The sequence below is a fragment of the Asterias amurensis genome, chromosome 8 (genome assembly GCF_032118995.1).
Source record: "Asterias amurensis chromosome 8, ASM3211899v1".
In the NCBI taxonomy this organism is placed as follows: domain Eukaryota; kingdom Metazoa; phylum Echinodermata; class Asteroidea; order Forcipulatida; family Asteriidae; genus Asterias; species Asterias amurensis.
In genome coordinates this window covers 23,582,603-23,609,485 of record NC_092655.1, presented here as the reverse complement: position 1 = coordinate 23,609,485, position 26,883 = coordinate 23,582,603, and the positions used below count along the sequence as shown (strand labels likewise).

At 38.2% G+C, this 26,883-nt stretch overlaps 1 protein-coding gene across 1 annotated transcript in view; it reads left to right on the top strand.

Moving 5' to 3' along the window:
- LOC139940604 (RNA-binding protein 41-like) overlaps nucleotides 1–26,883 on the top strand; it is a 55,217-nt gene that overhangs the window by 27,194 nt on the left and 1,140 nt on the right. The window lies entirely within an intron of this gene.

Below are 26,883 nucleotides of genomic sequence, written 5' to 3'. Positions count from 1 at the left end.
AAGGTAGATGTTCATTGTTTACGTAGTTCTGAGTACGTTCACATTACCGAACACAACGGATTTACCTGGTAAATTTGCTGGCACCTAAATGGCGCAACCAAGATTTATTGTTGTGATGACGTCAAATGAGCAATCTCCTTTTGCTTCGGTGAGGGTGCTGTTTGAGAGTGTGACGTCATACTCAAGGGGTCTATTTGGTAAACAGTGGTTTCACATGAAATGGTTTGGTAGTGAATACTATCCATTTGGCTGAACCTGGATTTTTTTGTAAAGGATATACAATAGTCCTTTACGAACATCCTACAACACAATCTCCCAATGCGTCAGTGATTAGCTTTACGTGATTGGTGAGCAAAGCAACAGTGTCTCCTATACGAGTCCGCTCTGTATGAGTCGGAAACAACTCACCTGTAGTGTTTCAGAGTTGTATATCCCTTTTAGGTCCTACTCCAGAGTGACTGTAATCAACGTGTACCTGGAAGCCACTCTGACTGACCTCATAGGAGCTCTCCAACCACCCCATCGTACTCCATATTCCCGGTGAAGAATAAAGTAGGTTATTGCCCCCACTGACATGACGTCTTTCACTGTCGTTCCTTGTTCTGACCATGTAGAATGACTGGAGACGACCGTGATTCTTTGACAAGACGGCCGTTAAGAGCCGTGGTGGTAACTTGTGGTGAAATAAGTGTCCGCAGAGTAGAGGGATCCACATTTCAGTGCAATCAAGCAGTTGATATTGTCGGTGGAAACAAACGAGTTATGGTTTAGCGTTCTGTGAATTTGCGTTGAATAATGATAATAATATTAGGTCATTATGGGCGTTTAAAAGCGTTCAGTATTTTTCCGAACGTATAGTATGTGGACCTAAATATTTTGAAGTAAGAGACCTAATCCTTATAACATACCATGTAATGGTTCACAATGTGCTGTGGGGCATTGTGCTGCCGAACAAACTAGGAACACCGGGGACGAACCACTTATTTTTACGATAAGTACACTGGTTTTTTTACGTGCATTACACAACACACGGGACCAACGGCTTTACGTCCCATTTGCTTTTTCAATAGAAAGGTCTATGCACTGTGACCTGAAGCCTTGAGGTCAACTCGTTGTGTATTCACACAAAAAAAGACGCTGACAATTTTAAAGTAGCGTCTATTATTCTCTTTCCCCATGCTCATCCCATGCCACCCTTTGTCCTCGCTCCGAGCCATCTAATTTAGAAAATTATTCTTCGACGAAAATATTTTCGTGTGACTGTTCTATGAATCTCATGCACTATTCGATCCCGTGTCTGCAATTCAGAGACGTGACTGCTGCGTTACCATGACAACCAGGACAAGATGTCTGTCTTAGTTCTTCGATTGACACTCAGGTTCAACTTGACCTGTTATTTAATTCCTACCTTTTTTTCCTTCTTCTTCTTGGTTCTTTCTTCTTTTTGATGATTTGTCTGCTTCGCTGCGTTGTTACCGTCCTATATACCCCGGACTTACCCTAAAGCCATGTATAACGGGAATGTACGGTGTCCCCATGGAAACACGAATACCTTCCCGAAATAGGCCGAATTGCCGTTAGACACAATGGCATAGTTCAAGCATGTAGCTATAAGGAGAAATAAATTGCCTCTCAAAAAAAACCGTCAATTTATATTTATTGCAGTATTGTAAAATTCTCAGTAAAATTGTAAAGAGTTTTGTTTCTAAGTGATACCACTGGACTGAAACCAAGCCTGACCGAGCCAACAAGTCGGTGTTTCGGTCGGAACAGCCGTGTCACCTTTAAACCAATGAACAAAACCAATTAATTGTGGCTTCTGTAAATAAGCGCCACAATAATGCATATAAAAGGTAAACGCGCACACTCGCAGTCAAATCCTCTCGATCGTTTATGCAAAACAATTTTGCTTACGTATGTCTTGTTCACTTGAGTAAGCGCAATAATGTGCTTATCTGTAAGCATCTTTATGAAATTGGGCCCGATGGGTAATTGGAGGGCCGCAAATCTATCCTGACGTAAAATCACTTGACCAGAAAATCTTTAAACAAATATTCGGATCAAGCATCACTCATCAAGTGTTAATACATTGCCATCTCGTCCCCAGTTTGGCGTGGAATAAACCCCAAAAGTAAATGAAGACAGCAGAGTATGGGTTTGAATGTTGATTAATTCCAAGCAAGTATTTTACAAGTACTTCTGCTTCTCCTGCTTGATCCTCTGCAAACATCAGTTTGATGATAAACGCACATGGTTCGTAGTACATCACTGAACGCCCGTTCAGTTTGTTAACTTATAATTCATAAGATCGTGCTGGTAAAGTTGTATACATTATGCCATAATATTTGTGTTGTCCTGAAGGCTTTATACATAAAGGAGGTGTTATATGGAAATACAGCAATTCAAGTTGTTAAAGGCAGTGGACACTATTGGTAATTGTCAAAGACCAGTCTTCTGACTTGGTGTATCTCAACATATGCATAAAATAACAAACCTATGAAAATTTGAGCTCGGTTGGTCGTTGAAGTTGCGAGATAATAATGAAAGAAAAAACACCCTTGTCATACGAAGTTGTGGGCGTTAAGATGGTTGATTTCGAGACCTCAAGTTCTAAATATGAGGTCTCGAAATCAAATTCGTGGAAAATTACTTCTTTCTCGAAAACTATGGCACTTCAGAGGGAGCCGTTTCTCACTATGATTTATACCATCAACATCTCCCCATTACTCGTCACCGAGTAAGGTTTTATGTTAATAATTATTTTGAGTAATTACCAATAGTGTCCACTGCCTTTAAGTATAACTTATGTACTGTATGTGAATGTTTGGTATAATTAATTGATGCTGATGTTTTTGTGAAAGCAAATTACAAGTTGTTCTTGTTTGTAATGTCTTTAACTTCATATTAAACGGGCCTATGTGTTAATTGTCTCATCAACAAATTATATAGACCCACTGCGTTCAGAAACAAGAACCTCTTTCAGTTAACTTGGTATAGGAATTCTAGAAACAAAATACATATGTACAAAGTGAGAATCTTAGATATCTCACTCTCAAGGAGGGAAGATAAGTTGTCTTTTTGAAACTAAGCTGCCCAAAGGAACATTACAGAATTGGTTTTGCTAGCAAAAAAAAACTTGCTGGCAGTGTAAGCACTTTATGTAATCCACCATATACATAAACTGACAAACCTGTAGAAGTTTGAGATCGATCGGTCATCTAGGTCACGAGAGAATAGTGAAACACCGGTTACAAATTTTGCTTTGCAAAAATGAATAAAACGCCCACTGAGAGATAAACTCCAAACGCAAAATTAGATTATTTATTTCTCATCAAATATGAAATTTCCGACAGAAATATTTCAAGCAATGTTTTCTACTATCATCATGATAAGACCGTATAATTTTTTAGTAAATCTGTGATCCTCACGATTTTTTTTCTCTTACCAATTCTGTAACGTTCCTTTAAAAAATAAAAATAAATCCGTGGAAAATTATGATATTTTGATTTGAATGTGGTACCTCTGGGAAAACCTAATATATTTCCCTTGTTTCCTGTTGATAACCTTACTCGTCTTAAAAGGAGGTGCTGCCAGCACTACCCGTACGTGACATGTCACTGAATGTGCTGTGGTAGTCATCATCTGTCGTGTTTTCATCTTCAATTTATGACAGATCTGTGGAATGTATTGCCCATGGCTTTTTTATTTTCCTTTAATAAATGCAGGTCACCAAAGGTATTATTTCAAAATACCATGGTAAGGTTACACCTGAAGACACACTTAGAAGTATGCAGCAGGCATAGTTACATGGGAGATATCAAGTTAATAAACGTAAATCGAATGTAAATAACTGCATCAGGCAACAACTTGGTCGTGTTCCTTGCATGCAACAACTAGAGTGAAGTACTGATTCGGGCTTCACAAAGAAGGGGTAGACTGATTGTCCTTGCGGCAGAGAAGGTTGTGTTATAGTTCTTAAGCCGACAGTGGCATCAAGTTTTCCTTTTAAAAAGGCTGTAACTCTTCAGAGAAGAAATTATCGTGGAGTGTCAGTTTTCAGTTTCAGATTCTTAATACTTAATGTATTACACAAAGAACTAAAAGCACATAATTTTATCAAAACAAAAGAGAATTGAGAAAAATACAAGGAAAGGAAAATAGCTTCGTTACATGCAACAACATGCAAGATTGATATAAAAATACATAATTATGCAATAACAAACAAACAAATAAACAAACAAACAACAGGAAAATTTAAAATGTATTCTTAGACAGTTTGTGACCTAGTTAAGAAAATTATTTTTGACAGTCTTGTGAAACATCACCAACTGCGCGTTTCACACCTTAAATAACTTCCCTGATACAACATTAATGAACACTCAATATTCTGTAACCCCAGGACTATCCCAAATAGCGGTAGGTATTTCCAATGAAAGATCTATTTCCGGCGACTTTGTCAGGGATAGGCAATTCAATAATTGTGAGAAGGCCAACCGATTTCCCTGGATTTCCTAGAAAATTCTCAATATTTTTGAATCCTATCATGTAGATTTCAAACATTGTTGAGATATCACCGAACATCCAGAGCTATGCCAACGCAGGAAGAATAATCCGTAATTGGAGTACATAATCTTAAAAACGTTATGACAGTAACTTTTCTCAGATTCAAATTTGGGGGAATAAAATGATGTACTTTTCCAAAACCACATACTCGGATGTTCAATTATTCTCAAAACACATATATTAGTGGCAAAAGCTTTATTTTGAAAAAATACCACTTCCAGGTGACTTGAGCTGCTGTAAGTATTTTTTATTGTCATTAATTTTAAGAGTGATTACCGAACGTGTACCTCCCCATTAATACCACCTTTAGTTAAAAAATACACATGATTGTACATCGCACTTAAAAGCAGTGACATTATTCGAGGAAGTAGCGTTGCTTGAGCTGCCTCTTATAATTTCTTTTTCGATTACCGCACTTTTATGAATAAAAATGTGAATATTTTTATTCATATTGATTGCCATGTCTTGACATGTCAAATAACGACGACGAATATGTCACGTATTGTTTAAGCTTGGATAGATCACATAGCTATACATTTTAAAGGACCTTGACACGTTTGGTAACTGTCAAAGACCAGTATTCTGGTCGGTGTATCCCAACGAAATGCACAAAGAAACAAACCTGTGAAAATTTGGGCTGAAATGGTCATCGAATTTTCAGGAGATTAATGCAAGAACAAAACTTTTGGGTGCTTTCAGGTGCACAATAAAAAGCTTCAGCTGAAGTATTTTATTGAGAGACTATGTTACTTCAGAGGGAGTTGTTCCAAGTAATTTTCTATGCGAAAACAATTGTTTCGAGTAATAACAAATAGTGTCCAGTGCCTTTAAAGGCCGAAATATGGATGTAATCATCTCGTTAATAAAACAATATATATAACATGATTGCTTTTTGTTTTGTTTTTCCCAAGACGTTATGAATCTGTTACAAGATGTATTTATTTGTAAAATGAGGAAAAACGATAAGATTAAAAATGCGGGATTTCCTCTTTATCAGATTGGCCAGTCTAAAACAAGCACTTACTCAACTGCATAGTTAAAGTGATGGGCATCGCCATGAAGCTATGTTCTTGTGAGATTTCAGCGATACTAAAAAAAAACGGAGATTAAAGAAATAACAGAAAGTGATGCTATCTGGATCAGAGATTATGCAAATTATTGTGGGGAGAGGAGTGGGATGGTGTGATTTACAATCATGCGTTAATTTCCATCTTGCTTATTTGACACCGTATCTAATTATGTGTTATGTTTTTATTGGCGTTTTAAGTGTTGAGGTTGAATTGGTTATATTCTCGGTTGTTTTTATTTTATTCTGATTATTTTAACGGCTGTGGTTCGGATTGTAATGCGCTTATAAACAAGCTTAGGGTGAAATGTGCACAAAACTTTAATTTCAGTAATTATTAAAATTTTAATGGCCCGACGTTTTGACCATAGCAGGGTCTTTCTCGAAGGCTCACAATAGAAACTTTGTGAATAAGGACGCCTGCTGTGAACAGAAACATCTTCTCTCATAACGGAAGTCTCATTTCCAATTACCACCAAGATGTTGACATTCCATACAACAAACATGTGTTGACAAAAATATCTGTTTGTCTGAAGTCATTATGTCACTGAAGAATTTTCAATTACTAAAAAGGTAGTTATTCCCGTGATGATACATCGTTCCGTGTGGCTCTCCCATCCAACTTATCTGTCCTACTTATCACTTCCAGCCATTTTCAAAAACTCCAATCCACTCTCTGGCACCCCACGTTACTTGACAGTTTTCATTAAAGGCAGTGGACACTATTGGTAATTACTCAAAATAATTATTAGCACAAAACCTTCCTTGGTAACGAGTAATGGGGCGAGGTTGATGGTATAAAACATTGTGAGAAACGGCTCCCTCTGAAGTGCCATAGTTTTCGAGAAAGAAGTAGTTTTCCGCGTATTTGATTTCAAGACCTCAAGTTTTGAACTTGAGGTCACGAAATCAACCATCTAAACGCACACAACTTCGTGTGACAAGGGTGTTTTTTCTTTCATTATTATCTCGCAAGTTCGACGACCAGTTGAGCTCAATTTTTCACAGGTTTGTTATTTGATGCATATGTTGAGATACACTAACTGTGAAGGCTAGTCTTTGACAATTACCAATAGTGTCCACTGCCTTTAAGTGTCCCCTTCTCCTTCTCAAAGCTAATATGTACACTGGTGTTACAGTGCTTTCTGATTAGTAGATGCACTCCGTAATAGACTGCTCGCCAGTCTCATGGCTTCAGTATAACGGTGATTCCACAAAACGAACATGTCAAGACTGCCATTGAAGTTTCCCATCAAAAACAGGTATAGATTATGATGCTGTCGCCATCTTTGTATTGTTCCTTGTATCCAATTAAAGTGATAAATGCAAATGTTCTTGTACAAAAGGGAACCAGACTATTCTGCTTGCAACTCCGGTTTGTTTGTGTAAACTTTTCTCTTGTTCTGAAAAAACAGGTACTTGTAGGCATGGACGGCCGAATGTTGGCAAAACATTCAGTCGTGTTAACAATAACAGACAGTTTGTAGAGTTAGGACTCGTCTTATCGCGAGTCTGACTCCAGATAAAACGAGTCCTAACTCTGGAAATCGACCCCTGCTCTTTCATCGTGTATAGACCTTTCTTTTGTTGATAAACAAACCGCCTTGGTTGGCATGGTCGGCCGAATGTTAGTATAACACTCAATCGTAAAAACAGATGTTTCAACAAAATTCAACATTTTCTGCAAACTTTCAATTAAATAAAATACCTCTCATAATTAGTTGTTTTGTTTTTGAACAAAATTAACAAATTTTGTAACATTGTTATAAAAAATAGCGATCTTTTCTTGATTTGCACTTATGGCTTTCCATAGTTTTCCAATCTGGGTTGGCAAAAACTCGGGCTGTGACGGTGCAAAAGAAAGGTCTATATGTATTGTGTTCTCTGTAAAAATTTCTCGCGTTCAATTTGGTACACGCAACGTCTGATGGGATGACAGTCATGGCTTGTCTAATATTAATATTGAACACTTTGTTGATATCTTCCATTGAACAATGCGGGTTTCGATAATCATTGAAAACATGTACATGACACCATCATTTACCATTACATTAATTTCATTTATTGAACTAAGCCTTGCAAACATATTTAATATTCGAATTTCGTCGGTCGCACCACGAACTGACCTAACTGACACAAAATCACACATTTTCGCAAATTTGTTTTAAAACAAATTATTGACAAAGGCAATGCTGTTAACATTATCAGCAAGTTTCAGTGCCTAATATGTAATAGTTTGGTAATTACACTAATTAGTATAAACGACGCATCGCTGGACTTGCCATTTTGTCATTTCACAAAGTGACCTATCTAGATACGTCGCTTTACCAATGGTTAAACTATGCGCTACAGCGCGCGCGATTATGGCGCGCGTGCAAATTTTCGCACCACGAAGTGACCTAACTGGGGAGCGTAGTAATTTCACAAAGTGTTCTCTATTACGCATTGGTTTGTACACAGCGCGCTGCAGGCAAAAATGAAATTTTCAATTTCACAAAGTGACCTATCTGTTTAGGAATTAATTACTTATTAAAATAGTTTTAGGGATTAAAACACATTGATAGTTCTGTATAAATAAAGTATTCAGCTTTGTTTTCGTCAACAAATAATACAATAAAGTTGGTAAGCAGACTCCGAAACAGCAATTTCAAAAGTAGTGCAACTTCAATCGTGATTTTCTCTGAACACGTTTTTTAAAACAGTGAACGAGTTAGGTCAGTTCGTGGTGCGACCGACGATTTCTAAAAGTAAACGTTGACAGAAGAAAAAACAGGTATCAAGATGTATAAATGTCTCATATATCCCCATGAAACACCGAACGGGACATTTTGCTGGTTGTTTCTAAATACCATTTTATATTTTCTCGAGAAAGTATATAGAACATGTAACATGTGGACCTAAATTTATTGCTTTTAGCATTTTAAATGCTTGGTTTTTACCACACATGCAGAGTAATTTTCAAATGGTTTCACGGTTTTGTACGTCTGTTTTTGCACCGAAGTACTGTTGGTAATATTCATTATAACTAAAATTTTACAGGGCCAGTCTGGATGCAGTATTTAAAAGTACTCGCACTGAGGGTGTACGCTAGCGTAACATAAACTAAATGGACAGATATTTAACCACCTTTCAGTCAATGACATGTAAATAAATCGTGGAGATCAGCTGGGACGATTGAATAACGTAACGAATAAGAAACCTTACGAATGTTCCCGTTAATCCCAAACCCGACGTCTCCTCACGTAACGCGGGACAATGTCCCCGTCTAAAACAGAAGCACCATCCCGAGACCCAAGCTCGTCGCCTGAGAATAAACAGTAATCCACGGCAGCAATTTCGCCCCTGTAGTCCTCATGTAACTCATCCGGGGATGCCAGGAAGTGAATCAAACCATATCCATGTCTGCTTAGAAGGCATGTAACCACTGTTCCTCTAACTAAAAGAACAAAATCCAAATCACGTACCTGCGTCTTACAGATAACTCTTGTAATGGCCATTTCGATTTGTATCCATTTCATAGTTTCTATTTAATGGGCACAAATTGATCGATGAAGGAGTGTAAGCGAGCGTTGCTTGCTCGCCCAGGCGGTACTCAGAAGACGTATCTCCTACTAGCCCCTCGGGCACACTCGCTCTTTTCTCTGGACAACGTTTTCCCTGCCATTTTATTTTTGTGTGCTGCCCTTAAACGAATTTATCAATAATTCGTCATAATGGAAAGGTTTTACAGATCTCTCTTTTCTTGAAGTGTCGTTTGGTCTGAGTGAGGTGTTTTATGATTTCTTGACAGATCTATCAAGGGATTCACTCAGCTTTCGAAGACATTCTCTCACGCAGTCAAACCATTCAAGATGAAACTTGAAGTACACATTTGTAATCTTGTATTATGTCTCAGTCTGTAACTAAGTATTTTATGAGCAGGTATTGCCACTACAGTAGCCAATGTGGGAAAGAGAGAGCCAGTATCAGAACGAAAATCTGTTCGTTAAATTTCTGTTTGTGGTGGCCCCATTAGCACATAAATAATAATATTATTATTTATACTGAATTTTGTAAAGCGCCTTTTCATACGTGATGGTCGAATTTAAATCGCTCAATATTGTTTTCCTGTATATGGTATGCAGAGGCACGTTTTTGGAGTTTGAGACCTAGGTTATTTCTTTACAAAGCACCGAATATATGGTTTACAAGGTGCTTTGCCGTATTATACTGTCCGGCGATCAAAGCCGGAACACCGGAGCGAACTACAATTTCTCTTTAAAGACACTGGACACTATTAATAATTGTCAAAGACCAGTGACACTATTAGTAATTGTCAAAAACCAGTCTTCCCACTTGGTGTATCTCAACTTATGCATAAAATAACATGGGTCGATTTCACAAAGAGTTAGGACTCGTCTTATCTCAAGTTAGGACGAGTAACTCTTCCTAACTTAGGATTAGTCTTAAGGTCTGCATGCTACAGTGCAGGTTTGGAACTCGTCTTAAGTCCTAAGATTAGTCTTATGTTAGGAAGAGTTTTGTGAAATCGACGGCAGACCTGTGACAATTTGTGCTCAATTGGTCGTCAAAGTTGCGAGATGTGAATGAAATAATATTGCCACCACACGAAGTTGTGTGCTTCCAGATGCTTGATTTTTAGACTTGTATTTGTCATAAGGGCTCTATAGAAAATGAGTTGGTCACAAAACTAAACTTTGACATTGGTGCCTCTCTTTAAGACGTTTTTTGGTATTTGCTGTATCTGGTTTCCAATTCCATGATAATCTTGGAGCTAGGAAACTTGATTTGGAGAGTCATCTTTTTTTCCTGGTAACGAAAACCCGAAAAGACATTTCAGCTGTCGAAACAATTTTACGTCTTCCTACTAAAATTTATATCTCAGTAACATGGACACGTAGGTAGTTACTGTATAAGCTTGGCGCGTGTCAAAGACAGTTTTGATAATGCAAATTTATCATATTATATACAACGCTGACTGTCGAGACGGGCCTTAAATTCATTATAGAAATGACTCTTTCGAACACGATTATACCTTCAATTTTCATCATCCGTAGATTTTATTAAGAAATATGATCTAGCCATCTACATGCATTCTATGAGCTCTTTTTGGAATTATGGATCCATAAGTGCAGCGGAAACTGATGGAGAATACTCTCATATTACAATATTAATTTCTTTTCGTGTTAACGCCACTTTACTACCCCTAACCTTGAAACGCTGTAATTCCTCGTCAATTCGTTTTGTGGGCGTGCATATTGTATTGATATTTCAGTTTGTTTGTTCCACAGCGAATGCATTGATGTATTTTGCAGTCAAACTGTGTTCAAACGGAACGAAACAAATCCCTTGTAATGTCAATGTGCGTGTGGCGAACGTGCACTTTCTCTTTCATTTTGGGGGGATACCAGACTGAAAAGTGCCCTGTTTCCCGACTCGTTTACTGATTTATAATGCGTCTATAACTTGTTTGTTTAATAGCAATGTTTATATAGAATCGAGAATGTTATACACCTTCGTGTTTCGATATTGAACGAAGAAAGAACCAGGCCATGCCACTTCACTGTGTATGTCAACTTACATCTTGTTTAGTTCTTAAATCAAGTTTGCAAAAGATAAATTGGTTAAAGCGTGTCAGCCTCTCTGCTTACTATTGCATTATCTTTACAAAACATTTCAGAACGCTGCTATGACGCTGTATAATTTGCAAACTACACCATTACAATAAAAAGGAACTGGGTTAATACAGTCTCATGTGTAAAGTAACGATCAACAATTTAAAAAACGAAAGGAAAAAAAAACGCGATACAACCGAAAGCATTTGCCATAAATGGCCAGGAGGTTTGGAACCTCGATCCGAGGTTTTATTCGATCGCCACTCTGATCTTTGCACCTTCCTTGATATCCATTGCTCTTTAACAAAGATGAATCACGAACAGTTTTTATCGGACAATAACATTCTCAACTCATCGTTTATATGGATGTTGCTCCTCTCATACCAAAGGCACTGGGGTATAATATCCTCTAGTACGTGCTGTCGCAAAGGCTGTGTTTTGTTGCTGTGTTGCAATTTTTCATCCGGGAGGCCCAAAAAATGCATTTCGCTTCAAGACGGTAAAAATAAAAATAACGTTTTCGCTGAAGGGTTTTGACTATCGAGCGTTCTGGTGAGGAATATATGAAAAACTAGCCTGGGATCCATCCTTACTAGTTGGTTTCATGCCAAAGTTAGTCGTAGAGCATGCGTGATCAATTAGGCGTAAGGGTCTGCACCGAAAGCTATCCCGAAGTCTTTATAAATTCTAAATATGCTACTCCGCTTGGATTTGCCATTGGGCGCAGCTGCACTGCCTGAACACGTAATCTTGACGGTGCGCACAATAAAATAACTATCACAGCCTTAAGTAACTGGATTATTGCAAATCTTAAAGTTGCACTATCATTACTTTCCGACTGAGCCACAATGCAGTCTTTGAATTTGGAAACTAAAATTATGCCAAACATGTTTTCACAGATGATGAAAATGTATCTCCTTGGGGTGAAACGATAAACTATCATTAAGTTATTAGCAATGCCTCTGTAAGATGAATCTTAATGCTTGTCATAAGTCAGAAACCTGGGTGAAATGTTTATACAAAGTATTAAGAACATCTTACGTAATTTGGTTGGTTTCTTTAAGTGATCTTCTGGTTTACAGTGTTAGTAAGAATAGTATTTGGTTATTATATAGCGCTTTATCACATATCCCTATATATAGGGGCTTATCAAAGCCCTCAGTATTTGAGACGAGTCCTTTAGCGCAATATGCTGCCGATCAGACCAGAGGAATACCGGAACAAATCCAAAACATTCTCCTAACCATAAGTGCACTGGGGATTAGGTAAACTTGTTAGATTGATGTTTTTACCTTTACTGCAGTTTAATGCTTTGCCAACAGGTTTTTTTTTCATATTGTGGACTGATTTTCGTTTGAAAAGATAATTAATATTATACTTTAAATCTAAAAGAAAATAGGCGTAAACAAAAGTCGAAAAAGTACGGGGTGTCTGCTTTTTCTGTTTGTGGAAACGGACATTAAATGATTATGTTGCCTGGAGGCGGGACATCCGATGGCGTCTCCAATCCTTTGTATCCTCGATGCAGGCAGACAGCTTTGGGTCTGGGTACCAGCATCACCCCTGAGGACACCGACTCATAGCTCTCCCTCTGTCTGCCCCTCAAGCATCACCCCATGAGTTGGTTCCCACAGAACCAGTCGGCTTGTCAGCAGTTATGGATGTCTGTATAGCAGTATCTCGCCATAATCATCCGTCTGATATGCAATCCTTAGTGAGATCCGATCGTAACATGGATTGATTGGACACATGATATCTACAGTTGTTTTGAGCGCCATTCTTAACCACATCCTTGACGTACTTTAATGGCATTGTTTACTTTTGGTTTGTGGAACCATTAGATTGTTTAAATGCATCATAAATGTAAACTGTTTACAATGATATGAACCTTAGAAATATCATTTTCAGAGGTGTTCACGTTTTTGCAATATCGCTGACCACACAATCTGAGAAATGCTACCGCGCGCGGCAATCTTCTTTATAATATTCAATATGTTGGTGATAAAAAGTATTATTTTGTTTTCTATAACGGCAATAAATACTTCGAGGTGATATGTTTCTCAAAATGCATCTTCCAAATCTGCTGTACTTCTTACCACGTACGTTTGTATAGCCATTAATTTTCAGATTCATTACCAAACATGTATAGACTATTTAGTTCGAATCAATATTGGAGTTGTGGCACGCAGAGGGAAGAGAGGCGAGGGATGGACGGACTAATGTAGCCCCAAGATTGACTTTATTAACCTTTTTTCATCCACCAACCCAGTTTGGTCAACAAACATTCGGTTTATCCCTGGACCAGGAAAGGTTGATGCAAGTTAAGACACGTAAACACGATCTGGAAGTCATGTCCATTTGCAATGTCATCAAAAGATCTATGTCCTATATAGGCTGGTGCTTGTGATAAGATCATCCACTTTATAGTGCTCTGCTGCAATCATGCCTTCAAGGTACTATACAGTGTCCTTAAAATATACTTTCGATATTCCCCAGTGTGTTTCAGTTCTAAAAACTTCAATATCCCATCGTCATGATGCTCGCCTTTAGCTCGCTACCCACAATTACAATTCGTGTATCAAAACACGTCGGTGGTATTCCTTTTCTTGTTTTTAGTTATTTAATTCAACTGTATGTCCCCTGAATCATTTCACTGTGATTTGTTAACCCCCCACAGGGTAGAATTACAACACAGCTTGCGTTTTCCATCCCTATTATAACTCATGAGTTGTAACAACATCACATCGCCACGCAAGCCGGTAGAGCTCTCCCGGTTGTGAAGCTACTGCACTGTGGAGAGAGAGTTACTCTATAGGCAACACTAGTGGCGTGTTGATACTGGTTTAGAAGGGATAAGCCTTCCATTAACTACCATGCCATCTTCCACTAAACCTTTATCTCCGTGACAAGTTACACGTTGGGATACAGCATCCATCCCCGAGCCTGATTAGTGCATGCTTGGACGGCAGGATAGTTTTTCTTCCTTATAACCGAAGGCCTTTTTTTATCCTCAGCCACCGTGAAAGTTCCCCGTTGAACGCGGTCACTAACGGAGATTCACCCCGTGTGTTACTGGTATTGGTCTGACGTGTGGTTTTGCTTCAACTGCCAGGAATAATTTGCATAAGCTTTGAATTTTGAATACCGCCTCCACAGCACGTGGTGGGACTGCGAGACGAGGCAAGCCATCCGTATCAAATCTGCAAAACGTTTCAATTTAATAAGAAGGGTTTGTGTTGTCAAATCGTGACGGGGTTGTGGAGTTTATCATCATTTCTTTGCACCGAATCAACTCTTGTGCAAACCTTGCCACCGGTCGGTGAACATGTCGTGACAGTGTGTTATTGATTCAAACACCAGATATTGAAAATTATCTGTCGTTCGTAAATAATCTAGAAGCCGATTTCAAATTTTGGAGGACTGTTTTTATTGGGGTAGCTTTTTATAGAATGCATACAAAAAACTAATAAAAAACACCCAAACATTTAATGATAAAGGGAGGTTATTGAATTTGTATGTTTGTTGTCATAATCCTATAACTTGTGTGAACAAACTGGAAGGATGGTTCACATTAGTGGTATCTTCAGGCGTAACTGGCAGCTAGTTGAAAAAAATTGATATCTGATAATATGTATCTAGCCAGACATTCGTCTGCAAGGAACACCGAATTTGAAAGATAAAAGCCACAACGTCTGCGGATTATTACAAAGAAAATAGTGTGGGTCTTCGTTGTTTCTACTCATGTGTAGTAATTAGTCTCTTGCCTTTCGCCTCTTTCGAACCAGGTTCGAGTTCCGTTTCGGACCAGGGCATTGCTCCAAAGTGCATGGAGAAACTTTGGAACGCTTGGGTTACTATGGACTTTACCAGCTGACGAGTCTGCTGTAGTTTAGCTTATATTTGGTAACTTTTAAGGGGGGTACACTTTTGGTAATTCCTCCAAAAAGTAGTGGCTTTTGGACTAAAATGTGTCTCATCAGCTCAATATAGCCCTGATAGATATTTTGTTTCCAAACTTTCGTGTTCGAATCCATGATCTTGAGGCCATATTTTGATATCCAGACACGTAAGGGATGCATCTTTTATTGAAACTGCTGTACTTAAACTAGCCATCGGGCAATGCCAGAGGTTACGTACTCCGATGTAGGGATATCGTTGTGCAATTAAACTCACCAATTGTCTGGTTTTGGTAAATCACCCTTCCATCTGAGATGGTATCACAACCTGGCAGTCTATGACCCAAATCCAAACGGCTCCCGCATTATCACTGTTGAAAGTCTCGAATAACCGATGTTTCGCCACAAATGTGCAATATATTTTCAGCCGCCAGCGGGATGGCGCCTTCCGTCCTGCCCCCTGAAGCTCAGAGCCGTCAGCTCGCTTCCGCAAAACGAGCAGTGTTTCGGCTCGTTCGTGATTTAAACCGAGATGGTTTCGTGCTCATGTGGCACGTCCGACAGATTTATACTTATTTTACGAAACGATCATACCTAGGAGGTTCCGGAGAGGTAAATGGCCTCCTCCCACCCAACCCTTCAGTCCTTATCAGTATTCTACACTAACTACCGGAAAACCCTCAGCTGAAGACTTCCGGAACGTATGGATCTTTTGGAACCAACGACCAGTTTTATTTCTAATTTAATTGCACTGCAGAGGTCTTGCTTTTATGAAATTAAAGCAAACACTGAAACTGCATGTTCCACGTTGTACAAGTGACAAGTGAGAAGTGAGAAAGTGATAAAAGAACCGATAAGTCGATAGTATAGATGGTCATTATGTGTAAGGCAGACCGACTGCAGTTTTTCAGCTCATCGGGAACTGTTTTCAAGTTAGTGGGTATCAGCGAGGTTTTCTTACCCATTACTCGCCTCGGCACCAGGCAGCAACTGTGGCATTACTCCTGTGATGAGCTTGACACACGTCCACCATCGCACCCACACTAACTATGCTGTAGGATTAATCATACCAGATTCTTCACTCCCTCAACATTTATGTGGCTATTTTGTTGTAGTCTTTTCTTGTCTTATGTATCAATGTCCGTACCTCCTCGTCCCTACCTTCCATTAGTGACATTACAGTTCAAGCCACAAGCATAATCATTCTTTGTATAGCTGGATGTTCACGTTTCATTGGAACAACCTTGGGAAAACCTTAATTTCCCCAACATTACATGGTATCCATTTACTCTCTTTTGTCCCTTTTCCCCATCCTCCCTTTTTGACAAACTCTTTTCATTTCTCCACCTTTCCCGGCCTCCTCCTACGCTTTACACAAACTGACCTGTTTCTCTTTGTTGTTTCACGTCGTGATAATCGTGAGCTTCTCCCCACTATTATCAAGGTCACTGAAGCGGCATAATACCGGTTTCCCCTACCGTGTTTGCGCGCCAAAATTACTTGTTTCGTGTACAACCCTGTGTATAATTGGTAACGCTATAACCCAATTCACACCGAAGCGCGGCAATTTTCCCGCGACATAATACCCAATCAGTGGCTGCCGAAAGGTGATCCAGACATATGAGTGACGCCAGCACGACGCCTGCAAAGGCAATTCCTTCGTATAAAGCACAACTTTCTGGACCGTATGATCCTCAAAGACTTAATTTTACTCCTCGGTAATTTTTTATTTAGACATTCTTTTGAGATGTAAATATCTCGGTTCACTTGATGTAAAACCATTTTAAGGTAAATGCATGAAGAACAAAAATTAGTTTACGCGACTTTTGGCCGGATTCTTTCGAGATCTCATTTGATGTCATGGGTGTATAATAGGATTGCAACTGATACAACCCTTGACTCAAAACCTGCGTGCCTCTCTCTCTCCAAAAATTCTCAGTTAAATTTCTTAAACAGATAACATACTCAAGCGAACGTGAGTGTTGGTTTAATTCAATAGAAAAGGTAAAGTAATATGGTAACGTAACATTGATTTATATTTTGGCGTCAAAAGCTGCCCCCACCAGTTGCAATACAACAATATTCTACTTTCTATTACATTGCAGGGATAATTCTTAGATATCCTGACCCATTTAAGTTTCTTCTTGTCCCTCTGCTGCTCAAGAGAGCTCCGCTTGCAACATTAAAGCCCTTTCGAAAACACAGCTTGGTTTACAGGCTCCGACTTGTGAAAATGCACACTCCTTGTACGCTTCGAGCATGTGGAAGGTTGGCAAGCCGGAGCCTAAGACGAGTAATTGGTTTCAAAATTGCCTTTAAAAAAAAAAAATCAAAGTTTTATACAAATAAAAGTTATATTGTTTACAACCAGGTCATTTTCACAGCTGTGGCTCGTACACAATTAAACTTATTTTAATTATGTTAACAAACTGTTCATCTAAAAGTACTTGCAGTTCTATATTTCGTTCCATAATCAGGGTGTGATTTCTCATGATCTCCCTTGATTTCAGGACTGTTTCTTTGCGCCTTTAAGTTTTCTTGAAAGAAGTAAAGCTAATTTAAAAACCAGAGATAAATAGTTTTATCTTAACAGTGATTGACAAAGTCTGTAAACCCACTTAATTTTGAAATACTAACAGTTCTGCTTGGTGCAGAATAGGGGAACCTAAACGCCTGCCAGCCATTTTTTGAGGGAATCTCGCCCCCGTTTCATGTAGCGTTGAAATGCTTGTCCGGGCTGGTTATCACCTTGATCCACTTCGTCCCCGATTATGACACCCAATTATCGCACGGCAATTTCAGATAACTCCCACTTTGATTGTACTTTCGTAAAACAAGAAATTCTGAGATTTCAGACTTGTACTGAGTGGGAAAGAAAACAGCGCAATAACAGAAAATCTCTTCGTATCAAATCCCCTGATGAGCCGAATGGAATTGCAGATTTACTGCGTGCCTAAATGGAGGTTTAATTTTGAACTGACTTTGGTTTACTGATGTTACTGTTTAGGTATTGGAAGCTTGAGTCTGTCAATGGTTGGGAAAACAGGTTTGCTGATGTACGGTAACTTTGTTGAGCAGATTATAAAGCGGTAAACCAACTTGCTTTGCGGGTCTTTTTTCCAGGAATGGTTAGCCTCTTGTTTACGTCAATACACTAAAACTGTTTTTGTGAAAACATGGGATGAATGAAATTACGAAGGTTTGCATGTCCAATAAAATGCAAAAAAAAAAAAAGTAATGAGTTAAAAATGAAAAGAATTAATAAATTAAAGCTAATAGTACAAGGAACCTATTAAATAAGCTAATTTGTTTCGCAGTTTCAAACTTGTAATGTTATGAATCTACCATTAACTGGCTAACGACCGGAATATTTCAAAGAAGGACGCGAACACTAAAAATGAGGGGTGGGCGTCTTAAAGGATTTTGGTACTTTTTCAAAATGTCCATAGATTTACGTTAAACTTACAGGGTTTGAAAATAATGATAGTGGAAAGCTTCCCTTCAAATCTTACTTACTGAGGTGCTGTAGTTTTTGAGAAATGAGTAAAACAATGTCATGAAAATCCGTTTGTAAATGATTAAAATAATGTTCGTCTCATGAGGCGAAAATTATTTTCATGACACTGTTTTACTCTTTTCCCAAAAATTACAGCACCTCAGCACGTAGTATTTTCAGGGAAGCTTTCTTCTATCATTATCTTCAAACTGTGTAAGTTTAGTGTAAATCTGTGGACATTGTGTTTTTTGTCCTACAAAAGTTACATAGACCCTTTAAATGGCCGTTTTATATTAAATAAACTAAAATAGTCCAAATATCTTCGTTCAATTAAAAACTGATAAACACTGAAGGACATGTATATATTTCAAGAACCGAACTATATCTATAAATAACTCATCTGGTATTTGAATGGCAGGTGCTAGAACCAGGCTATATAGTCCTTGACGACGTATCGCCGTGCCTGATTTCACTTTCATGAAATGGCCCTCAAAGACTCAGAGTCCGCTCAAGAAGCTCACAGCACGCCGGCCAGCCTGATGACATACTTGAGAATATTTCTCTCTGCGGCAACATTAATGTGATATTTTGTGCGGGTGGATCGGGCTGTCTGTCATTCTATTCGGGCCACTCAGTGTCCTACTACGGCGTCCTACTACGGTGCCCGTAGGAGGTGCCCACAGGGGGCAAGGAAGTACCGAACACGGCTCTCGTTGAGATTACAAAGCGCGCTTATCGTCGTACCTCGCTACACGTTATATGTTGCTGCCCTGGGAGATTCCACCACTATAAATCAAACTCAAGTTGAGCAATCTTAGCTGTACTGTGAAACACAGTTTAATGTAGAAAAAACCCTCAAATGTCTGTACAGCCAAAGTCGCTTGGTAGCCGCAGCCAAAGGCCTTGGAAGCCGCAGCCACAAGCCTTTATAGCCGCAGCCAAAATTGCTTGAAACGGACACAGCTTCTGTTGACTGCCATATTGTTTCCCCCTGCTCATCAAAAGTCTTCCTTTTTTCGATAATTTCCAGCTTCAATCAATGTGGCGTGTCGTTCATCGAACCCAACCTCTGTTGTTGTCAACAGCAGGGTGTGGGTTCGGATCCCGTTCATGATATTAGTGTATCATTGAGTAGAAGCAAGGCACTTAAAGGATTCGGGTACTTTTTCAAAATGTCCACAGATTTACAGTCAACTTACAGGGTTTAAAGATAATGATAGTGGAAAGCTTCCCTTGAAATATTACTAACAAGGTTGTGTTAACATCTCTTATTAAGAATGTGTAGTTTTTGAGAAATGAGTACCAAACTTAATAGCATAACTTGTTAATACGTTTTTACATGCTTAAACTAAGACGAAAATTATTACTTTTACTCATTTCTCAAAAACTACAGCACCCCAGTAAGTCAAATTTCAAGGGAAGCTTTCTACTATCATAATCTTCAAACTGTGTAAGTTTAATGTAAATCTGTGGACATTGTGTGATTTGTTAGGGAAAAGTACCATAATTGCTTTGTAAAAGGATGGAAAAAATATATCGTGCTCTATATCTGCCATGCTTGTTTATAGTGGATGATTCAATTCAATTCAAAACTCACATGTGTTTCCATACTTCTTGAAAACTGTTCAAAGCCATCACAATAATTTATAAAGAAGTAACCAATAAACAAAGCTCTTTTGCATGGCAGAAAATATATAAATAAAGAACAGAGGCATCATAGAAGCCGATGCTTGTTGTGTGATGCCTGGCGGACAAACATAACACAAACATCATGGAAAGGTTTGCGTTAACACCATGTATAACTCTAATGAGTTGGGGTGGTTCTGAAAAGAACCGTTGGTTTCAACTCGACGTTCCGATCAGATATGCTCCGATCGTCTTTTAGAGAAAGCATAAACATAACATAAACAGGAACAAGATTGTACTATTATTATTATTATTATTTATTCGGCCATTACATCAATAACAACAACAATACATGTACATTTAATTGCAAATAAGAAAATAGTAAAAGGAAAACAAAATTAAGAAATATGTTGAACAGAGCTACATAGGCATACATGCTAAATAATGGCAACTAAAGCACTGGTCCTGAATGAAGAAGACTGACATAAAGGTTTAGATTCAACCAAGCTCAATTCCCATGTTGATATCTATGCCTATCCCAACGGACTGTGAAGGGGGTAATGGTTGATTTGAGTCGACAACACAAATCGGTTAAGTGTAGCCGTCACCTTGAACTGGCTGTACGGATTATAGACGATCTCTCATAAAAATACATATGAATATTTCGTCTCTAAAGTGATAAAGTTCACAATGCGTTGTGGTCATTTTGAAAGATTTTTAAACTTGCCAGGTTTGTTTATTTGGACAATATCAAGCTAAATCAATGACTACAAGGGTTAATGGAAACATGTCTCAATCAGTTATGTAAATATTGTGTGACCGGGAAGTAAATTGTGCCTGACGTCTAGGCGCCGAGGTCGCAATCACAATTTCACCGTGACGCAATCTAAAAATTAATTAACCCATACAGTGTGCCATCAGTTTTAATGAACGGTTAAGTATGCTGTTAGAATTCACTATATCATAAGTCAATCGGGTTGTCCGTAGGATTTATGGCGTCTGTTTAGATCGTCCCCAAACGTGACTTACTGACTTGGTATTATTTGAAAGTGTTGTCATTATTATAATAATATCACACTTATAATGGTATATTGGGTTTGCCCACTAACTTGCTGATAAAAAAATCCAGTGGTTTATGGCGGGTAATTTAAATTTGAACGGTGGGGGCGTGGACAAGGCAGCTAAATATATGACTTTTGAAAACGTATTATGATAAATGGTAAATCTGGATTCGTGATTAGTTAACAATTGCTAAGGTGTCTTCGTCAATTGCATGAATCATGTGTACGTTTCAAGATACTTCAATGGTTTAGTGGTTTATCAGTCAACACAGCAAATATTCCCTATAGCCTGTGTACACCAGGTAGGGGTCACCAGCGATATCAAGTGCGCTGTGTCCTTGGCATGGGATGTTGTTATCTGAAATCGTAATCTTTAAGAAATAGACCCTTATAGGTTTATGTATATAATGGGACTAAAAAGGAGCGTTGTTTCTCTGTATTGTAGTAAAAGATGATTGAATTCAGATGAGGATGAACATTTTGTCAGTGATTCTACTATTCAGCTCAATCGCAGCAGACTGGTTTTTCTATTGCGTCAATTTATGCATTGAGGATTTAGAGCATCAACCAAAATGTCTTAAAGGAACACGTTGCCTTTGATCGGTCGCGTTGGTCTTTGTAAACTGTTTGTAATCGGTTAAAAATGCATAGTGTTAGAAAGATGTTTTAAAGTAGAATACAATGATCCACACAAGTATAACTCGAAATTGCGTGGTTTTCCTTTTACTTTGTGAAATAACACGGTCGGCCATTTATGGGAGTCATAAATGGCCGTGTTTGTCGACGAGGTAAAACGGTTACAAACGCTTTTCGAAGACAAACTCGACGATCAAATGCAACGTGTTCCTTTAATCTGGGGCATGAAGCTCTTCACGAGAACTTATCAACTTGCATTTTACGATATCTCATCGTTAATTATTCAATGTATTAATAATTAAAAGTGAAACGAGCAACTGATGGTGGAGTTATACACATACGTCATCAGTGACACGTCATCAGTACCAGTTTTATAGCGGAAGTAGCAAACGCCTTAGTAAGCTCAAGCAATGCCATCAGTGTGACGTATAATAGAGGGGATCTGGTTCAAAAGTTGTTTACTTTAGCAAAGCTACCGTCACTACTTTTGAAAAATATCAAAAAAACATGTTCTTCTACACATTGTGGACCACATTTTGTTCGCAGGTCCTCACTTTGTATATTTTGGTCACTTCTGGAGCTGCGTATGATTTTGTTGTTGTTATTGTAACATCATTTATTCATACTGCTGGGTGACGTGGGTTTGGTTCCCCGCCCACACAAATAAAACGCAACTTTTCTTCACAGTTTTCACCTTATAAGAGGGTTCCTTCGCATGATGTCTGTGATTAATCGATAAAACCTGTATAACACCTGATTAAAAGTTTGAATAATGTTTAAGTTAGATCAAGTCATGAATATTAATGAGGTCGAATATGAATACGCCACGAGATATGTGACGTTTATATAATGCTCATGTTTATTCATAACCTGCATGGTATCGAAAAAGTCGCAACACATTTTGAACAAACTACAACACAAAAACGTCTACAGGGCGTTTGTATAACTTAACGATTTAAAACCATTGATGTTCCATGACTGCATCAAGGATAAGTCTATCACCTTTAGAAGGCCCCCATCCATGAAAACCAATATGGAAGCCATTTGTTACACAGTGTTGTCACGTGATATCACGCATTTAGGAAACATCATTCACTCTTGAAAGGTCGATACACTGTATGCGTGTTGGAGAAAGTCGCAATGGTTTAAATATCTATAGTGTATCAGTTTCTTTAAAGCAAAGGTTCGGGGTTTCAGGGAAATTGCTACCAGATTGATTTTTCTTTAAATTATTTATTCATAAAATGAATTATTCATTCCTGATATGAATTATTCTTTTTCTGAAATTAATTGTTAATTATTACAATATCAAGGTTACTATATAAAATTAATTACGCTAGTTTTTCTTATCTAAAATTTATATTGAAGCTGGCATTTTGTTCGTGTTTATTGTTTAGTGCATTTCTCGTCAATATAAGGGAAAACATATTCATAATTATTACAACAATTAAAAAGACTTCCTCTTAATTCAAACTAACATGTATTCATCTCATTTTTGCCAACATCAGAGGACCATGTTGGACTGGTATAGCTTACCCTGCATACTACCTCAGTGGACCCTGGTTCGAATCCCTCCTCGACGATTAGGTTTCATTCCCTACCTGCATTTGTAGAGTTTCCCTGATGGGGTTTTCCTCCCATATCTAAAACTGCATATTTCTTGACCACCTTCTCTGGACGAGTCTTTGGGAACGCGTGGGGATTTGGTACAATTGTTTCTTTGAGGGTCAATTGCATGAAATACATTAATTTGTATATAATGCATGGTAACCCAAGCAGTGCCACGAGATGCATACGAATATAGTGTTATTGTATGTATTTATTGCTTTACTGCATACTGCATCTTTAAACATCAACTCAACTTGACATATGCTGACGTCACGGCTTACTGGTGTGTAATGACGAATGTGCATCGTAGGAGGTACTCTTTAACATCTTAAAGCCATAGTTTGGCAGATTGACTAATGAAAAGAAAGAAAAAAACATCGTGTGGAATGTTTAGCCACATGCTGACTGTTCCTAATTAGCTAAATTACTGTAATTAGATTATATTACTAATAATTATACATTGAGAAAACCTGCTGGGATCTGCGGTTTCGTTTTTGTTAAGCTACGAATTAGTCACCTCTATTGCGCTGAATTCTCGAGCACCCGAAAACATACCTCAATGAAATGTTCACCTGTTAAATTAAAGGCACATCCCCTTAAAATGCACCGTTAACAAGGGGGCAGTTAGGTTTATTTTTAAATATCTGTTGATGTAGTTTTTGCAACAGTTCCATCGGATGCAAATATTGTTTGCTTAGATGATCTTCTCGTCAAGGGAACTCGGCAAATTCCCTCTAAATTGTCAAGCTGGCTACGTAACTCTCTCATACAACAAGTGGTTAAGTGTGATCAATATAAATTGCGAAAATCAAGATATCGTGATTCAGTTACTAGACGACGATACATAGTCATCGTAAAATCAGCCAGTTATCTTTGTAGGTTCGAACCACAACCTTGTGATTGCAAGTCCTGCAGTCTAATCGGGTAACAATACCCGGCAGCCGTTTGCGTCACATCACCTTCGTACCCATACACGGTGCTATACTAATCATGTATAGCTTCGTCTCAGAACTCCAAAAACATGTTGCATAGAACATTATCTCGTTTCCTATGGCAATTTGCCGCTTTATGCATCCTGCTGCCATTGTCTTCGTGTTACTCACAACGTTAGATTGAAAACATTACAGTAATAGAGAAACGTCGTCATGCCTTGTAGATGAATGGACAAGCTGATTGCTCTGGCACTGGGCAAGTTCATTGACAACTATCAAAAGAAGAATGTGTATGCATTATCAAATTACATCGTGTAGGCATCATGTAACAATGTCGGTCAATGGCTTCAATGTTTACATACCTGGTTATAGCTTCCAATTTCAAATGGTTGGAGTGTATACGATGGCTGTCATCATTGCAAGCATTAAAATGGTATTATTATATAAATTAAATATTTTAAATATTTAATTTATATTAGATAGATTTGTTTTTATTGTAAAAAAATATATATATGAAATTAGTTATATTATCACTCGCGTCTGATTCTAGGTTTAGTTTGCTTTGCAAATCGTAATATCATTTCCATTAAACGATTTTTTCCAGATGTTAACCGTGATATTAAGGTTAGAGAAGCAACTTGTGACCAAATTGCTTTCAGGTTCCATATTATAATGTGTTGGGGAAAACACAAATCGTATTAATAGAAAAACCTTCTCGAGCCTGAGTACTCCCAGGTTCCGGGGAAAAGAAACCTTTGGTTTGGAAACCGGGATCAGAAGCCTTTTTGATGACCTGACCTACAAAGCAGGAGGACGAGTTCTTTATATCACCACTACCCTTTGAAAGGAATTGGCCTTTGTAAGCTGAGTCTAATATTGAGGTATTACATTTCCTGAAAATAGCAATTTGTTCGAATGCAATAAACTTCCGATCTGGAACGAAATAAATATTCTCCAGGAACAAAAACACTACAAGAGAACAAATTAGTATTTTTGAAGTGACCATTTTCGAGGGAACCAACTAGAAATTCGATTGAACACAAGGAATTTCCCATGCAGGGACAATAAAGTCGTATTGTATTGTATTGTATTGTATTGTATTGGATTGCATTGCATTGCATTGCATTGCATGGCATGGCATGGCATGGCATGGCATGGCATGGCATGGCATGGCATGGCATGGCATGGCATGGCATGGCATGGCATGGCATGGCATGGCATGGCATGGCATGGCATGGCATGGCATGGCATGGCATGGCATGGCATGGCATGGCATGGCATGGCATGGCATGGCATGGCATGGCATGGCATGGCATGGCATGGCATGGCATTGCATTGCTTCGCATTGCATTGCATTGCATTGCATTGCATGGCATTCCATTGCATGGCATGGAATTGCATTGCATTGCATTGCATTGCATTGCATTGCATTGTATAGTATTGTATTGTATTGTATTGTATTGTTTTGTATTGTTTTGTATTGTATTGTATTGTATTGTATTGTTTTGTATTGTTTTGTATTGTATTGTATTGTATTGTATTGTTTTGTATTGTTTTGTATTGTAGTGTATTGTTTAATGTTTATTTAATTGCATTGCATTGCATTGCATTGCATTGCATTGTATAGTATTGTATTGTATTGTATAGTATTGTATTGTATTGTATTGTTTTGTATTGTTTTGTATTGTAGTGTATTGTTTAATGTTTATTTATATTGTTAAAGGCAGTGGACACTGGTAATTACTCAAAACAATTTTCAGCATACAACCTCACACGGTAACGAGTAATGGGGGAATTATGGGGGGGGGGAATTAAAATCCCAAATTTACCCGTCGCTACATGAGTTTGTATGTTTAACAGTAGATATGATACCACTGCTGTTGCGTCGTGTACCCCGACTACGAGTGGATGTACTCAGTACACGTCAGAACAGTAAACTGACCACTCTGTCTCTTTGTAAGGAAACAAGCTTCAAAGAGTCGACTCTATTTAAGCCGTTTTGAGTTAGCGTGGACACACTACTGTATTTATATTTGTTTAAATATTTGTATTTGTTTATTTCATTAAAAAGGAATGAGCAGTATGACAACCGATGGGTAGAATTGCACTGGAACATGTACAATATAGAAAGTTATAAAAAAAGTAGCTTCAAGATTAGTTGAACACACAATAGTTTTAGATTTTTGTCAATTTGTTTCTAAACACCCAAACCAAACGCTGTACTCATATAGTGTCCACCATTTCTCAAAAGGGCTCAATGTGAACAGCGCTTACGGTTACATCATATTTATATGATGTTTTTGTACACATGATGTCTGAAATGGACATCCTTGTGTGGAGCATGCACCATATCAACTTTTAGCCTGTGTAACAGTACGTTTTAC